This window comes from Nomascus leucogenys, chromosome 3 (genome assembly GCF_006542625.1).
Source record: "Nomascus leucogenys isolate Asia chromosome 3, Asia_NLE_v1, whole genome shotgun sequence".
Lineage (NCBI taxonomy): Eukaryota > Metazoa > Chordata > Mammalia > Primates > Hylobatidae > Nomascus > Nomascus leucogenys.
In genome coordinates this window covers 17029537-17056036 of record NC_044383.1, presented here as the reverse complement: position 1 = coordinate 17056036, position 26500 = coordinate 17029537, and positions in this window count along the sequence as shown.

Here is a 26500-nt window from a genome sequence, read left to right as displayed (position 1 = left end):
TCAATTTTCTGGCCCTCAATGATTAAACATACCCGGTGCTCAGTGAGGGTGATGACATGAGCTGGTGCTTGCCCCAGGAACCCTCAGTCCTGTTGTTGGATCATCTGGTTGGTGGCTTCTGGCCCAGAGAACCTTTGTCCTCTGGGGCAGTGCACCTTCCAGTGATTGCCTTGGCATTGTGGACATGGGCAAGGGGACAACTTGTTTCTTGTTGGACAATCTTTTTTTAAGGTGTCCTTGCAAACCACACTGGTAACAAGCCCTATCGCGTGATTGGCCTGCTCCATTTTCTGTCCTCTCTGAACCACCAACGTTTGTTTTTCTGAGGGCCATGACTAAGGCTGCGGCCTTTCTCTGATCTCGCTTTTCCTTTTGGGCCTCTTCCTCTTGGTCCCTATTATAGAACACCAAGGTTGCCAGGTTTAATAATGCCTCCAGATTTTGTTCAGGGCCCAGGGCTCGCTTTTGGAGCTTTCTCCTGATATCTGTGGCTGATTGGGTAATAAACTTATCTTTTAGGATCAATTGACCCTTGAGTGAGTCACGTGATGGGAGTGTATTTTCTTAAGGCCTCCTATAGCCACTCAAGGAAGACAGAAGGACTTTCTTCCTTTTCCTGAGTTATGGTGGACATCATTGAATAATTCGTGAGCTTTTTCCTGATTCTCCTTAGTCCTTCTAGAACACAGGTCAACAGATGTTTATGACTCCAGTCCCCATGATCTGAGTCAAGGTCCTAGTGGGGATCCTTACTGGGGAGGGCTTGCTGACTGGTAGGGAATTTGTCTCTTTCTTCGACTGTCATTCTGTCATTTACTTGACTAAGATACCAAGTATCTCCAAACTCTTGGGCTGCAGCTAAAGCCACATTCTTTTCATTAAAGGCCAGGGTTTGATCTAACAATAGCATGACATCTCTCGAACAGAGATCGAAGGTTAGCCCTAGACCCTGTAGGACATCTATATACCTATCAGGATCATTTGAAAACTTCTCCAGATCTACCTTGATCTGCTTTAAATCAGAGAGGGAGAAGGGGACATGTATGCGGATTAGGCCAAATTCCCCTCCCCCTACAGCTTGAAGGGGACATAACCGATAGCCTGGGGATTTTTGTGGTCCTTTGGAGATTTCTTTGCTTGTTTCCTTCTGGGAGGGGGAGATTAGAGGAGGCTTATCATTAATAGGAAGGGGAGCTATCAGGATAAGCTGAGAGGTCCTCCTGTGGGATGTAAATTGCAAGCTTTGCATAGTTGTGGATTCTCCTTCAATGAAAAGAAAGCTTGGACATAAGCTCCATTTGCCTTCCCTCTTACAGAAAAGGTCAAGCTGCAGGATAGTATTGTAATTTATACTTCGCTTAGGTGGCCATTTTTCCCCATCAGAGAGAGAATATTGGGGCCAAGCCATAGTACAGAAAAAAATGAGCCGCCTCTTTTTTAGGGTTTGCGGGTCAAATTGGTCCTAATGGCTTAGGATGCATTTCAAGGGTGAGCCTGTTGAAGCCTGAGTGTTTCCCATCTGAAACACAAAACTGCCCGTGGTTTTGGTTTGTTTCTCCCCCTGCCCAAGAACCTGCAACAGTTCCTGGACCCTGCTGATTGGAATGGTTGTGCTCACTGACGCAGCAGCAGAAACACTAGTTTTCCTTCTAGACCACAAGGAGGGCTGAGGAATGTCAGATTTAGTGGCCCTTACTGCCGCATTCTCGAAAGCCTGTTAAGAGTCCTAAGCATTCTCCTGTTACTATTGGGACCTTACCCCTGTCCTATAAAGATGTTATGCCCCAAAAATGAAATGGAGGGCCATACCCTGAGGGAGGAAAGGGATCTCCAGAGTTGGAAGAGTGATGCCTTTTGTCCTCACTTATATGAATAGGAAAGATACCATTTCTGAACCTCCCCATATCCTAGCTTCAGGAATAGCTTTTATTAGGCCTGCTAGTCTCAGGAGGGATCCTAAAATTCCAGATAGTAGCCCCCAACTCCGATGGGGCTTTGGGCAAAAATTATGTCTTTCTGATTGGTGAGCCTGGGTGCCTAAAGAAGGGAACAGACTCCTGAGGTTTATACGAGAAATCATGGTTAGAGGGGAAACTACAAAAGCCCCAGAGACAGGGAGTGGTTTTTAGAAGTGGGACTTGTCTCAGAGAAGAGAGGTGAGAGGAAGTTTGTCTGACAGGGATTAGGACCCAGGAGGCAAGGGTCAGGATAGATAGGATAGATGGGCGAGTCTCACTTGGGCATTGTAACTTTGAGAGTTCCACTCATGGCGACAGGGTCAACCAACTTGTTGTTGGGACCCTGGAGCTGAATGGCTTTCCTCTCTGTCGACCCTCAGCTCAGCCCAGAAGTACAGGAAAGGTGGAAGCTGGCTCCAGGCAAACCAGCGCTTCAACTCCAAAGAGTCAGGGGTTGTTAGAGAGCCCTTTCCCAGAAAGCCTAACACCTGTGTCTTTAGTGCAGTGGCTGCAGTCATCACTTTTAACTGGCTGACAGGTGCCCGGTATTTAGCCCCCAAACTGTAAGTAAAAATAGGACAGAAGAGCAAGTGAAAGGAGTCCAATGGTGCTCACTGCTTGGCAATAGTCCCATCTAGGTTGCCAAAATGTGTCTGGAATTGGCTCCTTCCAATGGGTTCTTGGTCTCGCTGACTTCAAGAATGAAGCCATGGACCCTCGTGCTGAGTGTTACAGTTGTTAAAGATGGTGTGTCCAGAGTTCATTCCTTCAGATGTTCAGATGTGTCCGGAGTATCTTCCTTCCGGTGGGTTCATGGTCTCACTGACTTCAGGAGTGAAGCCGCTGACCTTCGTAGTGAGTGTTACAGCTCTTAATGGTGGTGCGTCCAGAGTTGTTTATTCCTCCCAGTGGGTTAATGGTCTCGCTGACTTCAGGAATGAAGCTGCAGACCCTCACAGTGAGTGTTATAGCTCATAAAGGTAGAGCAGACCCAAAAAGTGAGCAGCACCAAGATTTATTGTGAAGAGTGAAAGAACAAAGCTTCCACAGTGTGGAAGAGTACCCGAGCATGTTGCTGCTGCTGGCTTGGGTGGCCAGCTTTTATTCTCTTATTTGGCCCCGCCCACATCCTGCTGATTGGTCCATTTTACAGAGTGCTGATTGGTCCACTTTACAGAGTGCTGATTCATGTGCTTTTACAGAGTGCTGATTTGTGTGTTTATAAACCTTTAGCTAGACACAGAGTGCTGATTGGTGTGTTTTTACAGAGTGCTGATTGGTGCATTTACAATCCTCTATCTAGATAGGAAAGTTCTCCAAGTCCCCACCTGACCCAGAAGCCCAGCTGGCTTCACCTCTGCAACCTTAAACACCTGGGCTCAAATGATCCTCCCATCTCAGCTTCCTAGGTAGCTAGGACTACTGTAACATGCCACCATGTCCACGCATCTGGCTTTTTAATTTTTTACTTTTTTGTAAAGACTGGATCTCTCTATATTGGCCAGGTTGGTCTCAAACTCCTGAACTCAAGGAGTCCTCCTGACTTGGCCTCCTAAAGTGCTGGGATTACAGGCATGGCCCATCATACCTGGCCAAAAAAATTTATATATATATGTGTATATATATATATACCTAAATATTGAACTCAATATTATATATATATATATATATATAAAATGTTTTATATATTTTACCTAAAGAATATGCCTTTTGTATTTTCAATTTGTGGCTTGATTTTTCCAAAACATATTCACAAGAAAATGGAATATATATATATATATATATACACACATAAAGTTGTTTATATATATATATAATTGTTTAACTGCACTTAGAAAATGGAAGTAAAATTTTTAAATTAAAAAAAAATTACCAATGGTGTGGAGAGAAATAAGGTGGGAAAATAACAGAGAAAGCCTGACTTTTCTGAATCTACTTTGTTTTGTAGATTTCATTTTGGAAACATGTAGGTATTTTACATGATTATATAACAAAATAAACTAATAGAAAAGCAATCCCTAAATACTGGACTCAATATGAAATAAATGAACTTCAGTGTGTGTCTGGCTGATTTGCATAATCACATAAAGATAAACCACTGCAAGTGATTTTATAGCAGTCATTTGATTTATATCCCCAGTGGGATAACCTGAAGGATAAAAAGACCTGCAAGGAAAAACCACATAAACTCTTTCCAGTATTTATATTGTTGTTGCTGGTGTTGATATTGCCATTTTGAGACTGATGCCTGTGTTATTTTGAGACCATTGTAGGATAAAACAAATGAAAATTAAGTTGATGTCATTGAGAACCAGTACTTCTGGCATGGAAAAAAAGGGATATACAGATGCAAGGTTAATGAGATTACATAAAATCCTTTAATACTGAAGTGGAATTCCAGTGGGAACTCATAATCCATTTTTTCTTTTTCTAAAATAAAAAGCTTTTGTAAAGTCATATTTAAAGGCCTAGAAACAATAACCAGTCCAGTAGTGATGAACACCCTAACACCCAAATTGTGACCTCCACTTGCCATTTCCCAATAAAAATAACCAAAGCTTCTTGGAGAAATGGCTGACTTCAGGTTGAAGTTGAGGCCAGCACATCTTGCCTGATCTGAAAGCAAAGAAACTGTCAAGGATTACAGGGTCATGTTAAAGAGACTAAGGAGCTGACTTAAAAAGGCTCATACTTATTGCAGATGGGACACTACAAGCATCAATAAACAGTAGTTACATGGCAATGGCCATAGATGGAAACATTTAAAAATTTGTTTACTCATGAGTTCAAAGCGAGACTAGAAATCAAAACAAAAAGTTTATTCATCACCTTTGGAGGATGATAAACTCATTACTTTGAAAATTGGCAAATAAATGGTAAATCATTGATCCTGCTTTCCTATATGAATTGTAACTCACAGTAATTAGTTATTAAAGAGGCAAGTACTAGTAAATAGAGAGGCAAATTCCTCTTTATAGAAATATTCTAGCTAATACATGAAATAGAAATTACATAATTAGGATACCATTATTTTCAAACCTTAAAGAATTATAGTATCTAGGCAATGATTATCATTGGCTACTAACATCACAAAAAGAGAGACAACCAGATATCTGGATATCAGAGTCGTGAAATAACACTACCTACCATTGCTGCATAGAATCCTAAGGAGCAGCTTTGACAAACAGCTTCCTAGTGATCTTACTGGGAACGATTCAGATTTCAGTTCCCCCCAGTAGATGTCTATCACTGTTTCCCAGATTTGTATGTGCATCTGAGTAATCAAAGAATTAAAAAAAAAAACTAAACCCCAAATACTGCTCCTGATCATGTGATCTAATAGATCTCAGTTGAGGAATTGATTTTATAAAATTTCACAGGTATTTCTGATGTTCATCCAGGTAAGGGAACCATTGGCCTGTCTTTTATTGTCCCCAAAGCTTCATCTAATACCCTGTATGGAGCAGACTATAGGCAGGTAAAGCCTTGGAATTTTTGGAGAATCCATCAAAAGGCTGGTATCTTCAATCACTCCTCCACCTTATTACTGGCACCTTCAATTCTACCATCAGCATTTAAAGTGTTTAGCTTTTTACTGTCAAAATAACTCACTAATGACGGGAATGGAAAATGTATAGCCGATATAATATCATTTTTTACTCCCAACCAATGACCCTGCAACTAATTGATCAACATCATCTTCCCACTGAAATCAAATGTGACCTCAGATTCCTTCTCACTCCAATGATCCGGGCAGTCACAACCAGTTAATTATTATTGACACACAAAAATGATCTGTCATCCTCGGCTCGGGTGTTACTATTATCCCCTGTGCACTTTGAGTAGGCAGGAAAAGGTGATTTGTTTGCATCTCCTTCTTAACATGCACTAAGGGCCTGAGAGTGGCAAGTGATGATAAAGTGAGAAATCATAAACACTTCCTGTATCTCAGGCTGATAATGGTGTGTGTGCTCATTACTTCAACAAGTATTTATAGAGTTGCTCGTGTCCAGGCCCCATGTTTGGCAGCAGGGTTCAAAAGAAGAAAATAAACATGGCCCCCAGCCTCGTGAGGTTCACCGGCCCACACTTCACAGAGAGGGTTCCATCAAGAGGTGAGCATTTAGCTTGGAAGTTTCAGAGGAATGAAGGAATGAAACAATGTTGTTTGCATGCACTTGACAAATAGGAAATGTAACATTTACTATCATTTCCTTGGAACCCCTGCTTCCTTCTTAACAACGTGCTCTGAGGATGGAATCCATCCTTTGGCCTCAGCAAGCATTTTACTTAGTAGCGAGCCTTCTCAGCTGATGTCTTCTCGCACCATTTGTGGGTTTATTCTTCAACTGAGCTTGTTAATTTGCACAATTTCTTGTTACTCCTGTGTTTGTTTCCTGTGTTTGTTACATTCCCACTTCACTAGAAAGAGTCAGTGGCTCCAAAGTTGTTCAGTGAGAGGGGAAATCAGAGATGACAACAGCAGCGTAAGTACTAGGCACAGAAGCCTGTAATAAACCAAAGCCCAGCCCTGGCTCAAATGAATCTGAAAGCATGCAAGAAGCCAACTGAACAGCAAAATTTTTTCTGTCTTCCTTCAGGTCTATAGTGTGTAAACATTTCTCCAGCAGTGGCGTCAAGTTTTTGACATTCTCATGACATTTTTAAGCAAAATGTGGTGGCCTCTTTATTAAGTGTATTTATTTATTTAATTTTATTTTTGAGACGGAGTCTTGCTCTGTTGCCTAGGCTGGAGTGCAGTGGCCCGATCTTGGCTCACTGCAAGCGCCGCCTCCCAGATTCACGCCATTCTCCTGCCTCAGCCTCCCGAGTAGCTGGGACTACAGGCACCCCCTACCACACCGAGCCAATTTTTGTGTTTTTAGTAGAGACGAGGCTTCACCATGTTAGCCAGGATAGTCTCGATCTCCTGACCTCATGATCCACCTGCCTTGGCCTCCCAAAGTGCTGGGATTACAGGCGTGAGTCACCATGCCCAGCCTAAGTGTATTATTTTTTAAACAAGCAGAAAACAATACCTTCCAGCATGAGCTTTATAAATAGGAGATGAGTTCAAGAGTACACAGGCATCATTCAGTGTTGCAGCCCTTATGGCAAAAACAGGTGCAAGTCACAGTATCACAGAGAAGCTTGTAAAACCAGTCTCAAAGTCAGTGACAAATATTTTTGAGAAAACAGAATAAGCTATGGGTTAAATGCCTTTTCAGATGAAGCTGTTGGATGTTGCATCATATCACTAGTATACCATGCGCAATTACTATCACTTGTGCACGCCAACAGGCTTATACAGTTGTACAAAACCATCGATATGTAAAGTAGTACGAGGGAGAAGTATGATGACCTTTTGTCCTCTGTATTGTGGAAAGCCCATGCCAAAAGGAGCAAAGATTTCCACCTAGCTCAATGGTTGGTGTGTGAGCCATAAGATAAACTGGAAGAGGTATTCTGGGATCAATACAGACAACACCAGCTGTGTTTGCAGCAAAGAGGCTGTGAGGACACAACTGAAAAATATGGCACCAGAATGCCGGTTCATGCATGACTGAATGTGCAAAGAACAGTTGGTCTACAAAATGCCTTCTGATCCTGAGATGGTGTTGAGAAAGATTGTGAAATTTTTGATATGACAATATCGTGGCCACGGAGTATGTGTTCAGCATGCTGTATGAAGAAAAGAACTCCAGTTCTGAAGGGAAGTGTGTTCATGTTGAAGAAGAAAAAAGTGTGTTCAATACCCCGAAGATGTCTGTTCCGTTATTTCCAATGAATGATCTTAGCAATAGATTTATTTTCTTGAATAGATTGAACCTCTCACTTCTTGGATAAAAATGCCAGTTTTTAATGCTGAGGGGAAACAATAGAATTTTTCAGAAGAGAAAAATATGGTGAGAAACTGCTTGATGCCCAAGATTTGATTCTTTCTAATTACTCAATAATTTTCCCCATTCGCCCCCTTCAGCCCTATGCCCTGCTGCCAAATAGGCATATTTTTAAGAATAAAGAAGAAACCTCAATATCCTCAATTGAGAATGTTAAGAATGGCTAGATTCTCAGATATTCGTCACTTTCTTTGTAAAACATCAACAGGTGTCTGCAGCACGGTGATTCCACCGTGACTCAGTATGTCTGTGTTCTCAAACATATTTACCACTTACACTGTTAACATAGGTGTATAATTTATTTATTTTATTTTTATTTTTTATTTTTTGAGACAGAGTCTCGCTGTGTCGCCCAGGCTGGAGTGCAGTGGCGCAATCTCGGCTCACTGCAAGCTCCGCCTCCCGGGTTCACGCCATTCTCCTGCCTCAGCCTCTCCGAGTAGCTGGGACTACAGGCACCCGCCACCACGCCCGGCTAATTTTTTGTATTTTTAGTAGAGATGGGGTTTCACCATGGTCTCGATCTCCTGACCTCGTGATCTGCCCGCCTCGGCCTCCCAAAGTGCTGGGATTACAAGCGTGAGCCACCGTGCCCGGCCAACATAGGCGTATAATTTAATCAAACATTACACCAGCCGACGATATAAAGATATACACCAGACTCTCTTGGGAAGCTTTAAAAATCCCAGCCCATCCTCCAGCCCAATTTCACCAGCATCCCTGGGAATGGGTCCCAGGCATCAGTGTTTTCTTTAGAGATCTTCAGGTCATTCCAATATACAGCCAAAGCTGAGAAACAGAGATTGATCACCCAGCTATCTTAGGTATGGAACAAAAGAAACAGTTGGCACAAATTATTAGGTTTTTTTTTTCTTCTTTTTTTTAGCATAGCTCACAATGACCAAGCTACCTCCATAGATTCTCGGGAATTTTATCTCTTTCCTTTTTTGATTCCTTTTTCTAAGTAGTGGCATTTGAGAAGACGTTGCCATTTTAGGGGTCTAGGATGTAGCCTACCTTTATATAACTGCGGCTGATTTTTTTTTTTTTTTGAGATATTGTGAAAAAAAGGCCCTGTGGCACCTCCCATCCTGATGAAGTCCTGAATGTGTGGGCATATTCAGACATCTTCATAGCTCACTAAGCAAATAGAGACTACTCAGAAGATGCTTGAAGCCAGGCACAGGGTAGTTCCAGCTGCTCGGGCGGCCGATGTGGAGGATTATGTGAGCCCAGGTGCTCGAGACCAGTTCAGGCAACATAGCAAGACCATGCTGTAAAAAAATTTTTTCAAAAAAAAGAACGTTGGGGAAAAAATTAGCACAGTGAGGGCGGGACTGCAGGACAGCACCGAAGGGGAAGATTTCATGCTCGGGAGGGAATTATGATACAGATAGATAGATACCAATTGAATACCAGGGTCGCTGGGTGGGCCATGGGTGAGTGTTGCCAGGTGTGTGGGGGATGGGGGAATATGAGGGTAGGGACTGTAGTGGGGAGGAAATCACGTTCCTGGCTGAGCAAAAGCAAAGTGAGAGGAGAGCTGAGCAACTCTGCCGTGAGTCCCCAGGGCCCTTGGGGAATTCCACTACCCAGTCATTCTTGGAATCTCTTTTGTTACCCTCTCTGGGGTCCAGATGGGAAGACACAGGAACAACTGTTTCTCTGCAAGTCCTTGTTTCTCAGGCTTTCAAACTCATGCTCATTTGTCCATTCAGCAAAAGTTTGCCTGAGGTAGGAGCCTCTTTGGCTTATCTGAAAAACAGCAGCGTGGCCAGAGCCAGAGTGCAAGGCAGAAAGTGAGAAGAAACGACGTGAGGGAGCAAACAACCAACCTTGCAAGCCATGGTAAGGAACTTGGAACACATCCCAAGGAAGCTGGGAGACCCGTGGAAGATCTTGAGCACGTCCTCTAAGTTAGCTCCCTAAGAGGAACACCTTTACCCTTAATTTTTGCAGAGCTCTTCACTAAAGACATAGCCTCATTTTTGTGACTGTTATTGACATTAATAGACTAATGTAAACCTGGTGGCAATCTGGTGTTTAAATACCTGTTGGGGATGATTGGATAAAGAAAATATGGTGTATATACACAATGAAATACTATTCAGCCATTAAAAAGAATGAAATTGGCCGGGTGTGGTGGCTCAGGCCTATAATCCCAGCACTTTGGGAAGTAGCGACGGGCGGATCACGAGGTCAGGAGATCGAGACCATCCTGGCTAACACAGTGAAACCCCGTCTCTGCTACACACACACACACACACACACACACACACACACACACACACACACAAAATTAGCCAGATGTGTGGTGTCAGGCACCTGTAGTCCCAACTACTCAGGAGGCTGAGGCAGGAGAATGGCGTGAACCCAGGAGGTGGAGCTGGCAGTGAGCGGAGATCCCGCCACTGCACTCCAGCCTGGGCTACACAACGAGACTCTGTCTCCAAAAAAAAATAAATGAATGAAATTATGTCTTTTGCAGCAACACGTATGGAACTGGAGGCCATTATCTTAAGTGAAACAAGTTAGACACAAGAAGACAAATACCAGATTTACTTAGAAGTGGGAGCTAAATAATGTGTACACATGGACATAGAGTATGGAATGATAGAAAATGGGAACTTGAAAGAGCAAGGGAGCAGGAGGAGGTGGACAATGAGAAATTACTTAATGTGCACAATGTTTGTTATTCAGATGATACTCTAAAAGGCTTGACTTCAGTACTGTGCAATCCATGCATGTGGCAAAATTACCCTCGTACCCTATATGTTTATATAAATAAATAAATACCTGTTGGGTGTTTTACTTAATGGACCAGTTTTTCTAAAGAATTACTTCCTTGACACTTCTTTGCAAGGAGTCTTTTCTTTCCTAAGTGCTTTTGTTCCTAAGTCATGCTTCCACACAGCACACAGGCATTAGCAAGATCCCTAGAGTCAGAAAGAACAGACCCTGGAGAACTGCCTTCCTTCCTGTGGGCACCTGTGACTGATGGGGATCTAAGCAAGTCAAGGGTGACCATAGTTGAGCTATCTCGAGATGTGATGGGCTGTGGAGACTGGAGGAGAATAGGTTTTGGGGGCAAGTTCAAGCGGCTCCACATGGTATGCGAGTGCCCTTTGTGTACTAGCCCCTTGGGCAACTTCAGCCTCACAAATGATATCTGGGGACCCAAGGAGCACTGGGTAAATCTGCACTGAGATTTTGGGTTTCAGTTGACCTCAGGCTGCCTAGAAATCACAATTCCTGTAGGTATGATAAATAAAGATGGATACATTCAAGTACCCTACCAAATCATGAATTTTAAGTAATTTAGGGATAGCAAATGGAGAAGGATTTTTTTTCTAATATAGAAAAGCTCTTTTAGGATATTATGGTTATGCACAAATACTATATCTTCAGAAATATTCATAAGTACTGCCCAAGCCATTAAGGATGTTGGCAGCCCTGTAGAATTTTTTTTACTTAAACTTTTAATGGACTTTAGAAGGAAATCAGTGAATAATGAAATACTGAAATACTCGAAACTATTTTTCTACTGGGAAATAAATGGCACTCTAGAGGCCTAAATAAATCATTACAGCTAATAAAATTTCCTGATATTGCCTCTAGTGAATTTTCACCAGGAAGATTGAATTTGTACAGATTTATGCAGTCAAACAAGGTCAGTCTAGGAAAGGAAAGCTGTTTATCCAGCATGTGGGCAACATAAATTCAGACGATTCATTATGTAACCACACCCTTGGTAGATGCCCTTTGTAGCTTTCCTGTGAGATTGGAGAAGAGAAGGCTTACGTTGCTGGAAATAGATATGACTGCTAGTGAGAGAGGACACTGTGAGATTTGTTTCTAGGATACTGGACTCAAAAGCCTGTGCTTTCAGTCATTGCAGGCTTTCAGTTTTATCTCTTGCCAAAATCATGTCTCACTTTAATTTGCATTGTCATTACTGTATTTAATTCTATTTTATGTGTAATTTTTCATATGTATATATATTTAAGTTCTGAATTTCTTGTTTGTATATTTTACCTCTTTACTTATTTATTGTATCTGAATGGTTTGTCTTTTCCTGATTGATTTGTAAAAACTCTTTGTATATCATGGATATTGTTTTGATTGACATATATTTTGCAAATATTTTTCCCAGGTTGTGGTTTGCATTTTGTCTTTGTTTTTATCTTGTGGAGATGTTTTTTATTTTTATGCAGTCATCATTCAACTGAGGTTAAGATTAGCTTTATTTAAAAAAAATACCATTCACTAGTTATCTAAAATCCATCAATTTCCATTTAATTGATTTAATGATATCTTTATACTAGTTTATATTGCTATAGATGCTTAGGTCTAATACTAGATTCACTACTTTGTGCTGTTCATTTGTCTATTTTAGTTTCTCAGCCTTGGCACTATTGACATTTTTGAGCTAGTTATTCATTGGCAGGTGGGAGTGGGGGGCCGTCCTATGCATTACTGTAGGATGCTTAGCAGCATCCCTGGCCTCCATCCTCTAGATGTCAGTAACACACAACTGAGCATCCCTTAATTGTAACAAAAAATACCTCCAGCCATTGCCAAATGTCTTTGAGGAGCAAAATTGTCCCCAGTTGTGAACCCTGGTCTATGTCTATCCCTCTACCTCATTATTTTAATAATAACTGTGGCTTCCCAGCATACTCTGGTATTAGGTAGGGCAAGTTACCCCCTTTTATCAGAATTTCCACATTCAGAATTCCAAAATTTAGAATCACCCAGTGAATTAAGAAAAAAATCCTGATGTAAATTATGTATCAATAAAGTTGTTATATTTTTAAAATCCTGTCAACCTTTTATTGGGTTTGCATTTAATTCAAATATAATTTGGTAGGAACTGACACCTTTTATGATACGCAGCCATCCCCTTCAAGACATACCTCCACTGAGTCAGGTGCTTGTATCATACTTTACTGGAGTTCTATAGCTTTTTTTTGTAAAGGTAGAGCGGCAGTCTCTAGCCATTAAGACCACAACCTTTGGTGCAAATCCTGACTCTCCTGTGTTCTGGAAATGATTTTGGCAAGCTGGTGATGCTTTTTGAAGCTCAGTTTTCTCAGTTACAAAATGATTGTAATAATGTTAATGCCAACCCATAGTTTGTTTTGAGGATTAAGCGATAAATGTAAAAAAAAAAATCCCCATTTCAATAGGTGCTTGTTATTAGCTACCATTGCAATTCCTAGATATTTTGTGTCTTGTTTTTGTGAGCAGAACTTCTTCTTTCATGACGTGAATTGTTTCTGTAGCATGAAGTTTGTTGATTCTTACATATAAATTTTACAACTAACCACCTTACTGAACTCTCTTACGGTTTTCAATGGTTTTTTTTTTCAATATAGTGATAGCATCTGGAAATAAGGGAATATTGCCTCCTTCTTTCCAGCTGGTTTTAACTGCTTGTTATTGAATTGATGCATTATTTAGCACTTTCAGAACAATTTAAATTATAATAAATGACAAGCATCCTTGCTTCATCTGGTGTAAATGAAAATGCTTCTAGCCTGTCATCATTAAACATTGATTCCTGAGAAGTATTATCATTCTGTTGAAGTAGTTTTGTATTCTTCCTTTCAAAATTTTTGTTTGTTCATTTTTTAATCAAGAATAAATATTGACAGAGAGTAGAATAGTGGTTGCCATTCTACTATGGCAAATGAGGAGTTGCTCATCAGTGGGCATGAAGTTTCAGTTACGCAAAACAGTAACGCTAGAGAGCTGCTGTACAACACCGTGCCTGTGGATAATGATACTGTATCACACGCTTAAACATCTGTGAAGAGGAAGATCTCATGTTAAGTGTTCTTGACACAATACAATAATTAAAAAAAGTAATAGACAAGGAAACCAATGAAACAAAATAGACACAGACCCACACAAATATAGGAATGATACATTATTGAACTGGCAGATGCAGATGAGTGGGGACAGATTAGGCATTTCAACAAATAGTGCATGGACAGCTGGTTAGACATATGAAGTTTGACCCCTTACACCATAGGATACCTAAGTAAATCAACTCTAGGTGGATTCGAGACTCAAATGTAAAAGGAAGAACTATAAAACAATTGGAAGACAATATCAAACATCTTTATGTTTTCTGAATGAGAAAGATTGTTTTAAGATATTAAAAAATATAGACCATAAGGCAGTGGTCCCTAACCTTTCTGGCCCCAGGGACTGGTTCTGTGGAAGATAATTTTGCCATGGACCAGAGCGGGAGGATGGTTTCTGGATGATACAAGCGCATTACATTTATTGTGCACTTTATTATTATTATATTGTAATATGTGATGAAATAATTACACGACTCACCATAATGTAGAATCAGTGGGAGCCCTGACCTTGTTTTCCTACAACTAGATGGTTCCATCTGGGGATGATGGGAGACAGATCATCAGTCCTTAGATTCTCATAAGGAGCATGCAACCTAGATCCCTCTCATGCACAGTTCACAATAGGGTTTGTGCTCTTATGAGATTAATGCTGCCACTGATCTGACAGGAGGCAGAGCTCAGGCAGTACTGTGAGCAATGAGGAATGGCTATAAATACAGATGAAGCTTCACCCATTTGCCCACCACTAACCTCCTGCTGTGAGGCCTGATTCGTAACAGGCTACGGACCAGTACCAATCTGTGGCCCTGGGGGTTGGGGACTCCTGCCATAAAGGGAAACATAATATATTCAATTACAGTAGTATTAAGAACTTCTGTTCATGAAAAGAAAACATAAAGAAAGTGAAAATCCAATCCTTTAACTGGGAGAATATATTGCAAAACATATAACCGGAAAATTATTTATATCCAGAATATATAAGCGATGCTTACAAATTAATAAAAAGGAGAAAACCAACCCCATAAAAAATGGTCAAAAGGCACTTTATTGAGTAATAAATCCAAATAACCCAAAAAGAAGGTCTAGGTCATTGGCAAACAGGGAAACTAATTGAAATGACCAGACTGTTTTACTGGCAGCAGATTACCAAAACTTTTAAAAGCCTGATAACATCAAGTTATTGTGAGGATGGAGAACAACTGAAACAGTTATACAGTTCTCATGGGAATGTAAATTGGAACAATCTCTTTGGAAATAATTTGACACTATCCAGTAAAGACTAAGGCCAACCTATGAAGACCCTACGTGACAAGTTCGCTCCTAGATATGTAACCTGAAAAAAACATCTACAATTGCACAGGGTCATGTATAAGAATGTTCACAGCAACGAGTTTTGTGCCCAAACTAGGAACACTACAAATGTCCACATATGCCCAGATAATTAATTACGATGTAATCATACAACAGAATACTATACAGTGGTGAACACTGGATCCAGGCTATACACAACATGGACACACAACATGGATGAGTTTTGGAAACACTGTGTTGAATGAAAAAGCTGAGTCACAGAAGAATGCATGTAGTTTGCTCCATTTATGGAAAGTCAGAAATATGCAAAACCAAACAGTATGTTCTTAGAGATACAAACATATTGTAAAACACACAAAGTATAAAGACAGCAGGGGAGAGATAAACGTATTTAGATTTGTGACCACCTGTGATGGGGGAGGGAAGTGGGTAGAATAGAGGAGGGTCACTCAGGAGGTTTGTCCTGATCCTTCAACTGGGTGGTAGATTTATGAGTGTTTGTTCACACAGGCATTCAACAAATGTTTGTTCAGAGCCTCCGCCATGTATCAGGAGAGAGAGCAGCTGTTCTGCCCACCGGAGCTGACTTCTGATGCTGAGAGATAATTGATTAATAAATAATATATATTCTATAGTGATAACTGCTAAGGATTTTTTAAATAAAGAATAGAAGGAGAGGAAGTATTAGCTGGGATGGGTGCTGAAATTTTATATTTGGTGGCAGGGGAAGGGCTCACTGCGGAGGTAGCAGGCATTTGGGAGAATCCCTGGAGGAAGTGAGGCTCAGCCCTGTGACTGTGTGGGGAAGAGAGCTGCGGGCCGAGGAAGGGCCAGGGCAAAGGCCTTGAGTCTGAGGGCCAGGGGAGGTGGCAGTGGTCAACTCTGCTGTAAGGACAGGATGGAGGCAGGTGACTGGAGCCCAGTTGGAGAAGGGCGAAGAGGAGGCCAGGTCTGAGGTGGTGGCTTGGAGAGTAGATCGTGATGAAGACTTTGGCTTTTCCTCTAAGGAATATGTGACACTATAAGGAGGTTTTCAGCAAAAGAGCAACGGTCACTGCAACATGATTCTTTCTACCCTAGACATAGCTTATCAGGATTTCCTGTGGTCTGAATGTTTGTGTCCCAGCAAAATTCATATATTAAAATCCTAACATCCAAGGCAATGGCATTAGGAAGTGAGGCCTTTGGGAGGTCATTAGGTCATGGGGGCAGAGGCCTCATCAATGGGATTAGTGCCCTTATAAATGAGGCCTGGGAGAGACCCCTCACTCTTCTACTCTGTAAGGATGCAGCAAGAAGACATCATCTATGAACCAGAAAAGGGGCCCTCGCCAGACTTGGAATCTGCTGGCACCTTGATCTTGGACTTCCCAGCCTCCAGAACTGTGAGAAATCAATTTCTGTTGTTTGAAATCCACCCAGTTTATGATATTTTGTTATAGCAGCCTGATTGGACTAAGTATTCTTTTCTGAAAATTCAATATTAATTTGTTATAAAGGTATTCAAAGACAAAAGTGGGTTTTTCTCCCACCTGCATCTGCCCACTTTATTCCCATGGGTTAATAGAGGAGGAAGCAGGCGAGCTTACAATTCAAGTGTTTCAATTAGTAAATAAGCTTAGAACTCGAGTATAAACAGCTAAGGCTGCAGTAATTAGGCATTCGATGTTGTATTTCCTAAATAGAAGCCAGGAGCTTCTGTGCAGACCTAGTCTCTGGCTGTGACCATAGGGTTAACTTGACACTGGTATGAACACATGCCTTGAAGAATTAGGACTCTGGTTCTCAGAAGTTTCTGTTCTCCAGTGTTTTAGCCCAGTTTTGAGATAATGAGAGCTCATTAAAGTCCTAGTGTAAGATTTTACAAACAGCTGAGGTGACCAGGCCCACTAGACAAAATAATGTATTCTTCTATATCCATAACTAATCTAATTTTTATGAGAACTGGTCCTTTTCTTTGTGTTGTGTCATTACAAGAACATCACTCGAGCCTCTTGGTCAGTCATTACACACAAAGGTCTCTGCCTCCTTATTGGTCCTGCTTTCTATTTTCTGTACCTGCCATTTTACTTGGGCACTGAATATGTCTTTTAGGGACACATAGGCAAGCCACAATGGCTCTTAACTATTTCTTCTTAACATACCACAAGGCTCTGCTTCTGGCCTCAAGAACTTAGGAGCTGATGGACAAGGCAGATGCTGTACACGCAATCTCCAATTCTCTTCTCCAGAAGATCTTTTCTGACTCTTTTTTTCCTAGAGGGAATTTTCCAAGTTGAATCTCAGTTTACTCTCTTTCTCATCATTTCACTGGGCAGCCTGTAACTTATTTTTCCTTTATTATTTGACCACGGCTCCTTCTGTTAGCTCACTTTTTCCCCTACATTAGTGCTGAGAGGTAAATGGACTGGTTGTATGTTATTCTAAGCTAAAATAACACCCGTTTTTCTAGAATGACTGAATGATCTTGCTGGCTTAGCAGTGAGTGAAGAACGATTGCTAATTTTCTGTTTTTGACCTTGCTATGAGTTAGACAAGCTGTTCATAGAAAAAGTATGGGCAGGTAATTTCTTCATATTTATTTGCCAGGCAACCCTAATGGGCTTTGTGGTCACAAAACCCTTTCAGCCATAAGGATGTATATGCTTGAAATTGTGGAATAAAAAAAAACCACACTGAAAAAGTGACTCATTTAAGCACTGATCACCCAGTTTTAAAAATAAATTTTATGTGTGCATTTATGACCTTTCCTCAATTGTTATTGATGTAAGCTTTTCAGTGGTTTAAATTGGAAATATATCCTGGAAACCTCTCTTTTCTTGTTCCTTTTCTATGGAATTATAGGAAAAAGCAAACATTTACCTATAAAAGGGCATTTATACTCTGGCATGATATCTGAAACCTCCTGGAGCTACTTGGTGAGGTGAAAAATGTGCCGTACTTAATTAGGTAATGGCAAATGTTTTTTACATATAAAATTTATTTCATATCTATTTATCTATATTCAAATTAAACTGTAGTTGTCCCTTGATAGCCTTGGGGATTGGTTCCAGGCTACCCCACTCAGGATATCAAAATCCTCAGATGCTCAAGTCCCTTATATAAAATGTTGTGGTATTTGCATACAACCTACATATATCCTCCAGCATACTTTAAATCATCTCTAGATTACTCAAAATACTTCACATAAGGTCAATGCTATGTAAGCAGTTGCTATGTTTTATTGCTTTTATTTATATTATTTTAATTGTTATATTGTCACTTTTATTGTTTTCTTTTTCTCAAATATTTTTGATCTGCAGTTGGTTGAATCTACGGATGTGGCACTGACCAACACGAAGGGCCGACTGTATTACCATGGCACTGAATTTTCTGAGTTAAAGCCCCTTAAAAATATCACTGTTAGGCCAGGCGCCGTGGCTCATGCCTGTAATCCCAACACTTTGGGAGGCCGAGGCGGGTGGATCACGAGGTCAGGAAATCGAGACCATCCTGGCTAACACGGTGTATATCTCTACTAAATATACAAAAAATTAGCCAGGCGTGATGGCAGGTGCCTGTAGTCCCAGCTACTCGGGAGGCTGAGGCAGGAGAATGGTGTGAGCCCGCGACGTGGAGATTGCAGTGAGCTGCGATCGCGCCACTGCACTCCAGCCTGGGTGACAGAGCGAGACTCCGTCTCAAAAAAAAAAAAAAAAGAAATGACAATGAAGAATTTAGAATATTGCATAAACTGAGTTGATAATGCAGCAGCAGAGTTTGAGAGGTCTTGCTAGAATTTGGAAAAAGTTCTACTGTGAGTAAAATGCTATCAAACATCATTGTATGCTATAGAGAAACATTTCGTGAAAGGAAGAGTCAATTGATGCAGCAAACTTCGCTGTTGTCTTATTTTAAGATATTAGCCACAGCCTCCCACCTTTGCCAACCACTACCCTGATCAGTCGGTGACTGGGGCAAGACCTCCAGCAGCAAAAAGATTATGACTCACTGAAGGCTCAGATAATCATTAGCACTTTTTAGCAACAAGGTATTTTTAAATTACAGTATGCACATTGGTTGTTTAGACATAATACTGTTGCACCCTTACAGTGTAGCACACACATAACTTTTATACACACTGGAAAGCAAAAAAATACTTTGGACTCCTTTTATTGCTGTGGTCCCAGTGTCTCCGAGGTATGCCTGTACTTATGTCTGTATTGAAAGAGATGTTATATAAAAATCTTTGTGGCCAGGCTAAGTGGTTCATGCCTGTAATCCCAGCACTGAGGCGGGAGGAGTTTGAGGCCAGGAGTTTGAGACCAGCTTGGGCAACATAGCAAGACCTTATCTCTAAGAAAAAATAAATAAATAAAAATAAAAATTATTAGCCAGGCATGGTAGTGTGTGCCTGCTACTTGGGAGGCTGAACTGCCTGAGCCCAAGAGTTTGAGGTTACAGTGAGCTATGATCATGCCACTGTACTCCAGCCTGGGTCACAAAGTGAGACCCTGTCTCTAAAATTATAAATAAATAAAAACTTTTAAAAGATTTTGTAAAGTGCCAAGATAATATGATTTCAAATTATGTAATGGATGAAACTGAATATACTGAGTATTTTCCTTTGATACCTATTTTCATAGAGTAGTTTTAGAAACTCGAAAGAATTCCTCATATTGTTTTGCTCATAAGTAGCACTTGCATCCATGGGACCCTCAAACTCAAGCCAGAGATGGAAAAGCTCAGACATGCATGAAAAGGAAAAACTTCTGGTCACAACGGGAACCTTAAGTGCTCAAGGTAAAGCCTAAACCATTAATGAATTGACTGAATTAATGGCAATGGCCATCTATCTTGAATGGTAAAAATGAGTCTGAAAGTATGGCTGATCTGAGAAGTGGCAGGAAAAAGACAGCTTACTTCCTTGGAAAAGAGCATTCCTGCCACCCATACAGAAGTGAAATTGTTGAAGCACTGGTTTGGATGATTGTATGTGGGGTCCTGGGAGAAAAGCCAGAGGGGAAGAAATACCTGCTATGAACTTCATTTTAACTCATCATGGATCATTTGACAAAGTCACATTCTGGAAAACTGTTATCCTTGAAATTCATTCTGGGAGGTTTTCCAAAGACCCCCGTGTGGGAAAGATATTAACACCTGCTCACCTAATGACAACAAAAACAACTTTCAAGGAAAAGTACTAATTAGCCTTATATTTTATGCCTGTATATTTTATCTAATCAAAAAAAAGCTAAACATGCAACTTTAAAAAATTTATGACACAGCAATCTTATCTTGATATATGTTCACCAGAAATTATGGCTCCATTCTCACCAAAAGATGTGTTCAAAAATGTTATAGTGGCTTTATTTTAATAGCCCAAAGTCAGAAACAACCCATATCCATTAGTAATAGGTGGCTAAATAAATTGTGGTATATTCATGCAATGAAATACTACATAGCATCGAAAAGAAGCATCTGATTAATATGCACAACAGCAGGAATGATTTTCATAGACATGATATCGAGTGAAAACTGTCAGACACAAAAGAATACAAATCATATGATCTTTAGAATCAGCAAACTCAAGTATTGTGTTATATAATTTAATTTTAATGGATTTATTGTGTTGATTTTTTTTAGTTGATATTATTCTTGTTCTCCCATTTAACAAATATATTCCTTTATTAGTTGCTTTTTTCCCTATGAAATAGGGATTTTAATAGCACCTGCCTCATGGGGTTATTTTTTAAAATCAACTTTGTTATAAACTTTATTATTTAAAATAAATGGCACCTATTTAAAGTGTCCAATCTGAAGAAGTTCAAAAACAATAAAAGCAATAATCAAAGGTGATATAGGTCAGAATAGTGACTCCTGGGAGTGGTTACTGACTGGGAGGGGTCCTAAGGAAGTCTTCTCATTGTTAAAATTTTCTATATCTTTATCTGAGTGATAGGTACATGGGTGTAACACGCATAGAAATTAATATTTGGGTACTTTACTGTACTTAGCCCTTAATTTTCAAATATGTTAACTTTTTAAAAACCTAGATGGCTTTAGATAATGAGATTTTATATTTAGAGATCTTTAGAATCAGTAAACTCGATTGCTATGTTATATAATTTAATTTTAACTGATTTATTATGTTGATATTATTTTTAAGTTGATATCATTCTTGTTCTCCCATTTAATAATATATTCCATTATTATTTGCTTTTTTCCTATGAAATAGGGATTTTAATAGCACCTGCCTCGTGGGGTTATTTTTAAAAATCAACTTTGCTATAAACTTTGTTTAAAATAAATGGCACCCATTTAAAATATCCAATCTGATGAGTTCACACAGTGTGTTAGCCTGTGAAACCATCACCATGGTCAAGGTAGACCCCCAGGAGTCTCCTCTTGGCCTTTTGAAGTCCATTTTTTCCTCCACCTGGTTCCAGGCAACCACAAATTTTCTTTTGGTGCGAAAAGATTTGTTTCCATTGTCTAGGATTGTAGATAAATCGAATTGCAGTGTGTATTCTTATATGTCTGGCTCCTTTCACCCAACATCATGCTTTCAAGATTTGTCCATGTTGTTGCATTTCACAATAGGCCACACCTTTATATTGTGGAGTGTTATTCCATTGTATGGATATGCCACATTTGTTCATCAGCTCACCTGTTGACAGACATTTGGAGAAGCCAAGGACATCATGGAAGAACAGAGGTGTGTGGCTGTAGGAACACAGTTCCACGTAACAGTGAAGAAAATGGCCGTCCTACCTGCAGTATTACCCAAAAGTCAGGTGGTACGGGACTTTTCCCAGGACTTGAGAATCAGAGGTAAAATTACTTAGTGTAGATGGTAGATAGATGGATAGGTAGAGATAGAGAATAGTATTACATTAGAGAATAGTGGAGACAGCATTGAGCTGGGGCTTAGGGCACCTGGCTCTGCCCCCACAGAGTAACTGGTAATCTTGTCCTGGGCAAATTATTTCCCCTCCTTGAGCCTCAGTTTCTCCATCTATAAAACTGAGAATGTTTAGGATTATTTCTAAGATTCTTGCCCTTAAAAATATAATATTTAAACAGGTGAGAGTGTTTGTAAGTTATGTTATTATTCTTTTAAAAGCTTCTGTTCATCATTAACACTGTACATTTCTATTTTTTATTTTGTTGACATTGTCTTCTGGTCATAGTTCTCTGCCTTATAAAGCTCTAATCGAATATCTGCATGCTTTTCTGTGAAATAACTTTCCACTGAGGTACCATAATGGTATAGATTCAAAAGCCTTTTTGATTAAAGAGAATATTGATCTTTTCATCTTAAAAAAAAATTTCACATTCCTTCAATGTATTTAGTTGAGGGGCCCTCTAGTGGAAGAAGGTGGACATAGCATGACAACAGTGGCTGCTTAGACATTTAATAGCCAGTGATACATTTTATTCATTAAAAAAAATCCTATGCCTATATTACAGTAAAATTCTCAATACTCAAGTTCTCACTCAGGTTGAACTTCTAGTTTGGATTCTGTATTAAAATGTATCGGAGACTACATATATAGGAATATGACATTTAATTTTTTATCCCGACTATTGGTTGTTACTGTTAGATTAGCTTTGTGTGGAAGAATGTAAAAAATCAATGAAATTTTATCTTATCCTCAAAAATGTATTAAAGGAGAAAACACCTGGGTCCTGAATGATTTCCCACTTTTGTAGATGGTTCCTGTGTTTTCCAGGTGAAAAAGATGAACACATGTGTGGGCTGGAGCAAAGGGTGGTGGGAGGCAATGAGGCATTTCTTGTGAGGGTTTGCCAGGTAACTATATTGAAGTCACATGGGAACCCACAGGCTCTGCTCTCTGGGGTGTTTCCTAAAGCAATGCTCTAGGTGTGATCAATGACACAGTCACTCCCCCAGGAGCACTGGCTTTACCCATTATTGAACAGAAAAATACTGTGAATGACAACTATTTTCAGCTTCAGTCAGAAGCCAGCTTGACTTCATTTACTAGTCTCTTCTGATTTTAGAATGTAAATATAGCTAAGGCAATTTAATCAAGCAATTAATCTCATCTTTAAACTGAATTTCATGTGTTATCAGTGTCAATTCTAATAAATTGGTGTAATTCATCCAAAATATTAAATATGTTGTGTTATAGGAAACTCATGGAGTAAATGAAAAGCTAAACTTACTATAAGAAACATATGCTTGAATTTCATGGGGTTAAGTCATTATTCTCATTATTATTTTCTTGAAGAAATTCTTTCTAATAGCAAGTTCCTGCAATGATTCTTATTAAATTAACTCCTTCATAGCAGAGGGACAAGATAATGACCCATGACAACTACCTTAAGAGTTAGATGTACTGTTATTTTCTCATATGACTGTGAAGAAAAATGGCTAATGAATATTTGGAGTGCTTTTATATCTTCCCTTAATTGGACCCAAATCCCATTATTTCTCTGTAGATGTTATTGTCAAGTTATCTTGGCAAATCAAGGAGCCAGAGGCTCCCATTACATACACTATTTTATTACTGGCTCATTCTGGCACATTCTGAAACCGTTTACTCTCCAGAAGTGGGCACTGGTCTTCTGAGGTTCACATCATTGGAGACCACTGGGCTCCCACTCTCCTGGGGAGGCTGGAAGGAGAGCAGATGAGGCCATCGGGCAACTCACAGCCTGTTCATCTGGCAGCCCAGGGCAGAACAGGTAGCACATTTAACTTCAAATAGTCACATATTCGCCTGGGAGAGTGGTTCCCAAGTGTTTTCAGTACGAGAACACAGGATCCAGTTTCGAAGGGTTGATAGTGAGCATGATTGGTTTTATTGATACCAATAGCGGGGTTGGCAGAAGATGTTTCACACATAAATACTATCTGAGACTCAAAAGTGCTTTGGGGACCTCATCTGCATCACTCAGTTGGCCATTTCCAGTGTCCCAGTTCCATGATGTAATTTAAGTGGAATTAAACTTGTAGAGCTAGAAATTGTATAGTTCTTCACAGCCAGCTTCCACTGCAATCACTCATAGATACAGAGCTGCCAGCTGGACTCCAGGTAGTGTCAATTACTCAAGAAGGAGGGAAAGGAGGTCAGACCCCTCTGGTTCTTATTCCCTGAATAATGACATTAAAATAGTATGGGCTGCAGAATCCCTGGACCATCCGTAGGCAACCGAGGGCTACCTGTTATCTGCTACTCTGGCTAACAAGGTCAACTTTGTAGATACAAATCACATGGATGCAACTCCCGTAATCCCCCAGTGGATGAGGGGCACTTCAGGAACCAGTAACCCTCTTCCTGTGTTACTTTCTCTCTGTGCTAATGTGAGTCTCTTATCTCTCTGTGGCTTTCCTAAAACTCATCAGTTCTTCAAGAAATTTGATTGTTTTCAGATATCCTAGAAGAGATATTTGATATTTAGAATTTCTAGCAGGTTATTTGCCGAAGAGGCGTTCTCCATCACAGCTGAGCTGCTTTTATGGAACCAGCATCTCCCACCTTTGGCAGAATCTTACTAATTGCCCGAGGAGGAGATAATCCTGAGTCAAGCAGCCTTAGATGTTTGCAGCAGCTGCCCCTTCTTGGGCACTTAGCAGGGACTGTGCTAAGCCCTTACATGCATTATTTTATATATTCCCCACAGTAACTCCGTGGTGAAGTTACCATTATTGTTCTTACTCTACAGAGAAAAACTGAGGTTTAGAGAGATAGGAGATAATTTTGTGAATTCCTTCAGTAATGTAAATGGCAATCTAGGCGATTTTACTTCAGAAAATGGCAGGGGAGGGCCAAGTGTGGGGGCTTACGCCAGTAATCCCAGCACTTTGGGAGGCCGAGGCGGGAGGATCACGAGGTCAGGAAATCGAGACCGCGGTGAAACCCTGTCTCTACTAAAAATACAAAAAATTAGCCGAGTGCGGTGGCAGGCGCCTCTAGTCCCAGCTCCTCGGGAGGCTGAGGCAGGAGAATGGCATGAACCCGGGAGGAGGAGCTTGCAGTGAGCTGAGATCGCGCCACTGCACTCCAGCCTGGGCGACAGAGCGAGACTCTGTCTCAACAACAACAAAAAAATGGCAGGGGAGTCTCATCCCATACATAGACCCAATTATAAAGCTGGATTTTTGTGCACATTCCTGCCCACAGAGGCAATGCCCCTAGGCATTCACATCTACGCTATTAACATGACGAGTGTGTCTGGCTCCAAGATCCAGCTACCCAATCTCAAGTAAGGACACCAAAGACCATAGCAATGCCAACCACCAGAAATCAGAGCCTACTGCATCTTCTATGGGTTTGGAGACGCCAAGGAGGACTCAACGCACAAGGCACTGGTTGGATCAATGTTTTACTCACAGGAAGAAGAGACCAGCATCAACAGTACCCTTTAGTGTGCACCCACCTCCCATGGCCATAAGTCCTTCCCAATAGCCAATGCAGGGTGATGGGCTGAACACAGATCTCTTGGGCTGCTGGAGAACACCCACATTCCCCTGGGTGGTGTGGTGGTAGAAGATATACTGGTGAGGTTGGCCATGTAGCACACACTTGAGCAATACAGGGAAGCTCACTCTGTACCCAGAACAGGGGTGAGTTTTCTCCTAATTAGGAAAAAGCATCAGAGAACAAGCAACAGCTCAGCATCCAGCTTCCATATAGAGGAATGTCCCATGCCCAGGGCTCTGATGGAGCAATCCCAGAGAGGGGCAGGCAGTTCTCACGATGGTTGCTTTCCCAGCAGTGTAAATATTTCTTTAGAATTGAATCTGCCCAGCTTGAAGAAGCCTGAAGATGCCGCTGATGCCATATCTGTAGATGCAAATTATGTAGAGGGTGGTACCATAACACCCAAATAGAGGAGCTCCTGGACCCCAGTTTCCAAGGGTGATCAGCTATTATTGCTCAGATGGCAATTTTATTAACTTCCCCTTCTCCTTCTTTTTTTTTTTTTTTTTTTTTTTTTTGAGATGGAGTCTCGCTCTGTTGCCCAGGCTGGCTGGATCACAGTGGCACTACATTGGTTCACTGCAACTTCTACCTCCGAGGTTCAAGCAATTCTCCCTTCCTCAGCTTCCTCAGTAGCTGGGATTACAGGATCCTGCCACCAGGCCCAGCTAATTTTTGTATTTTTCAGTAGAGACGAAGTTTCGCCATGTTGGCCACGCTGGTGTTGAACTCCTGACCTCAGGTGATCTGCCTGCCTCAGCCTCCCAAAGTGCTGGGATTACAGGCGTGGGCCACCGCGCCCGGCCCCTTTTCAAGTATATTAGGTTTGGGGATAAGTCAAATTGGGGCCATCCAGATCAGCATCTCTCAAACTTCAATGTGCTCACAAAGCCCTATGGAGATCCTGTTAAAATACAGATTCCCATTCAGCAGGAACAAGTGGCTTTTGCATTTGTAACTAGCTAGCTCTCAGGTTCTGCCAAGGTTGCTGGTCCGCAGACCTCACTTTGAATAGCAAGAATCTT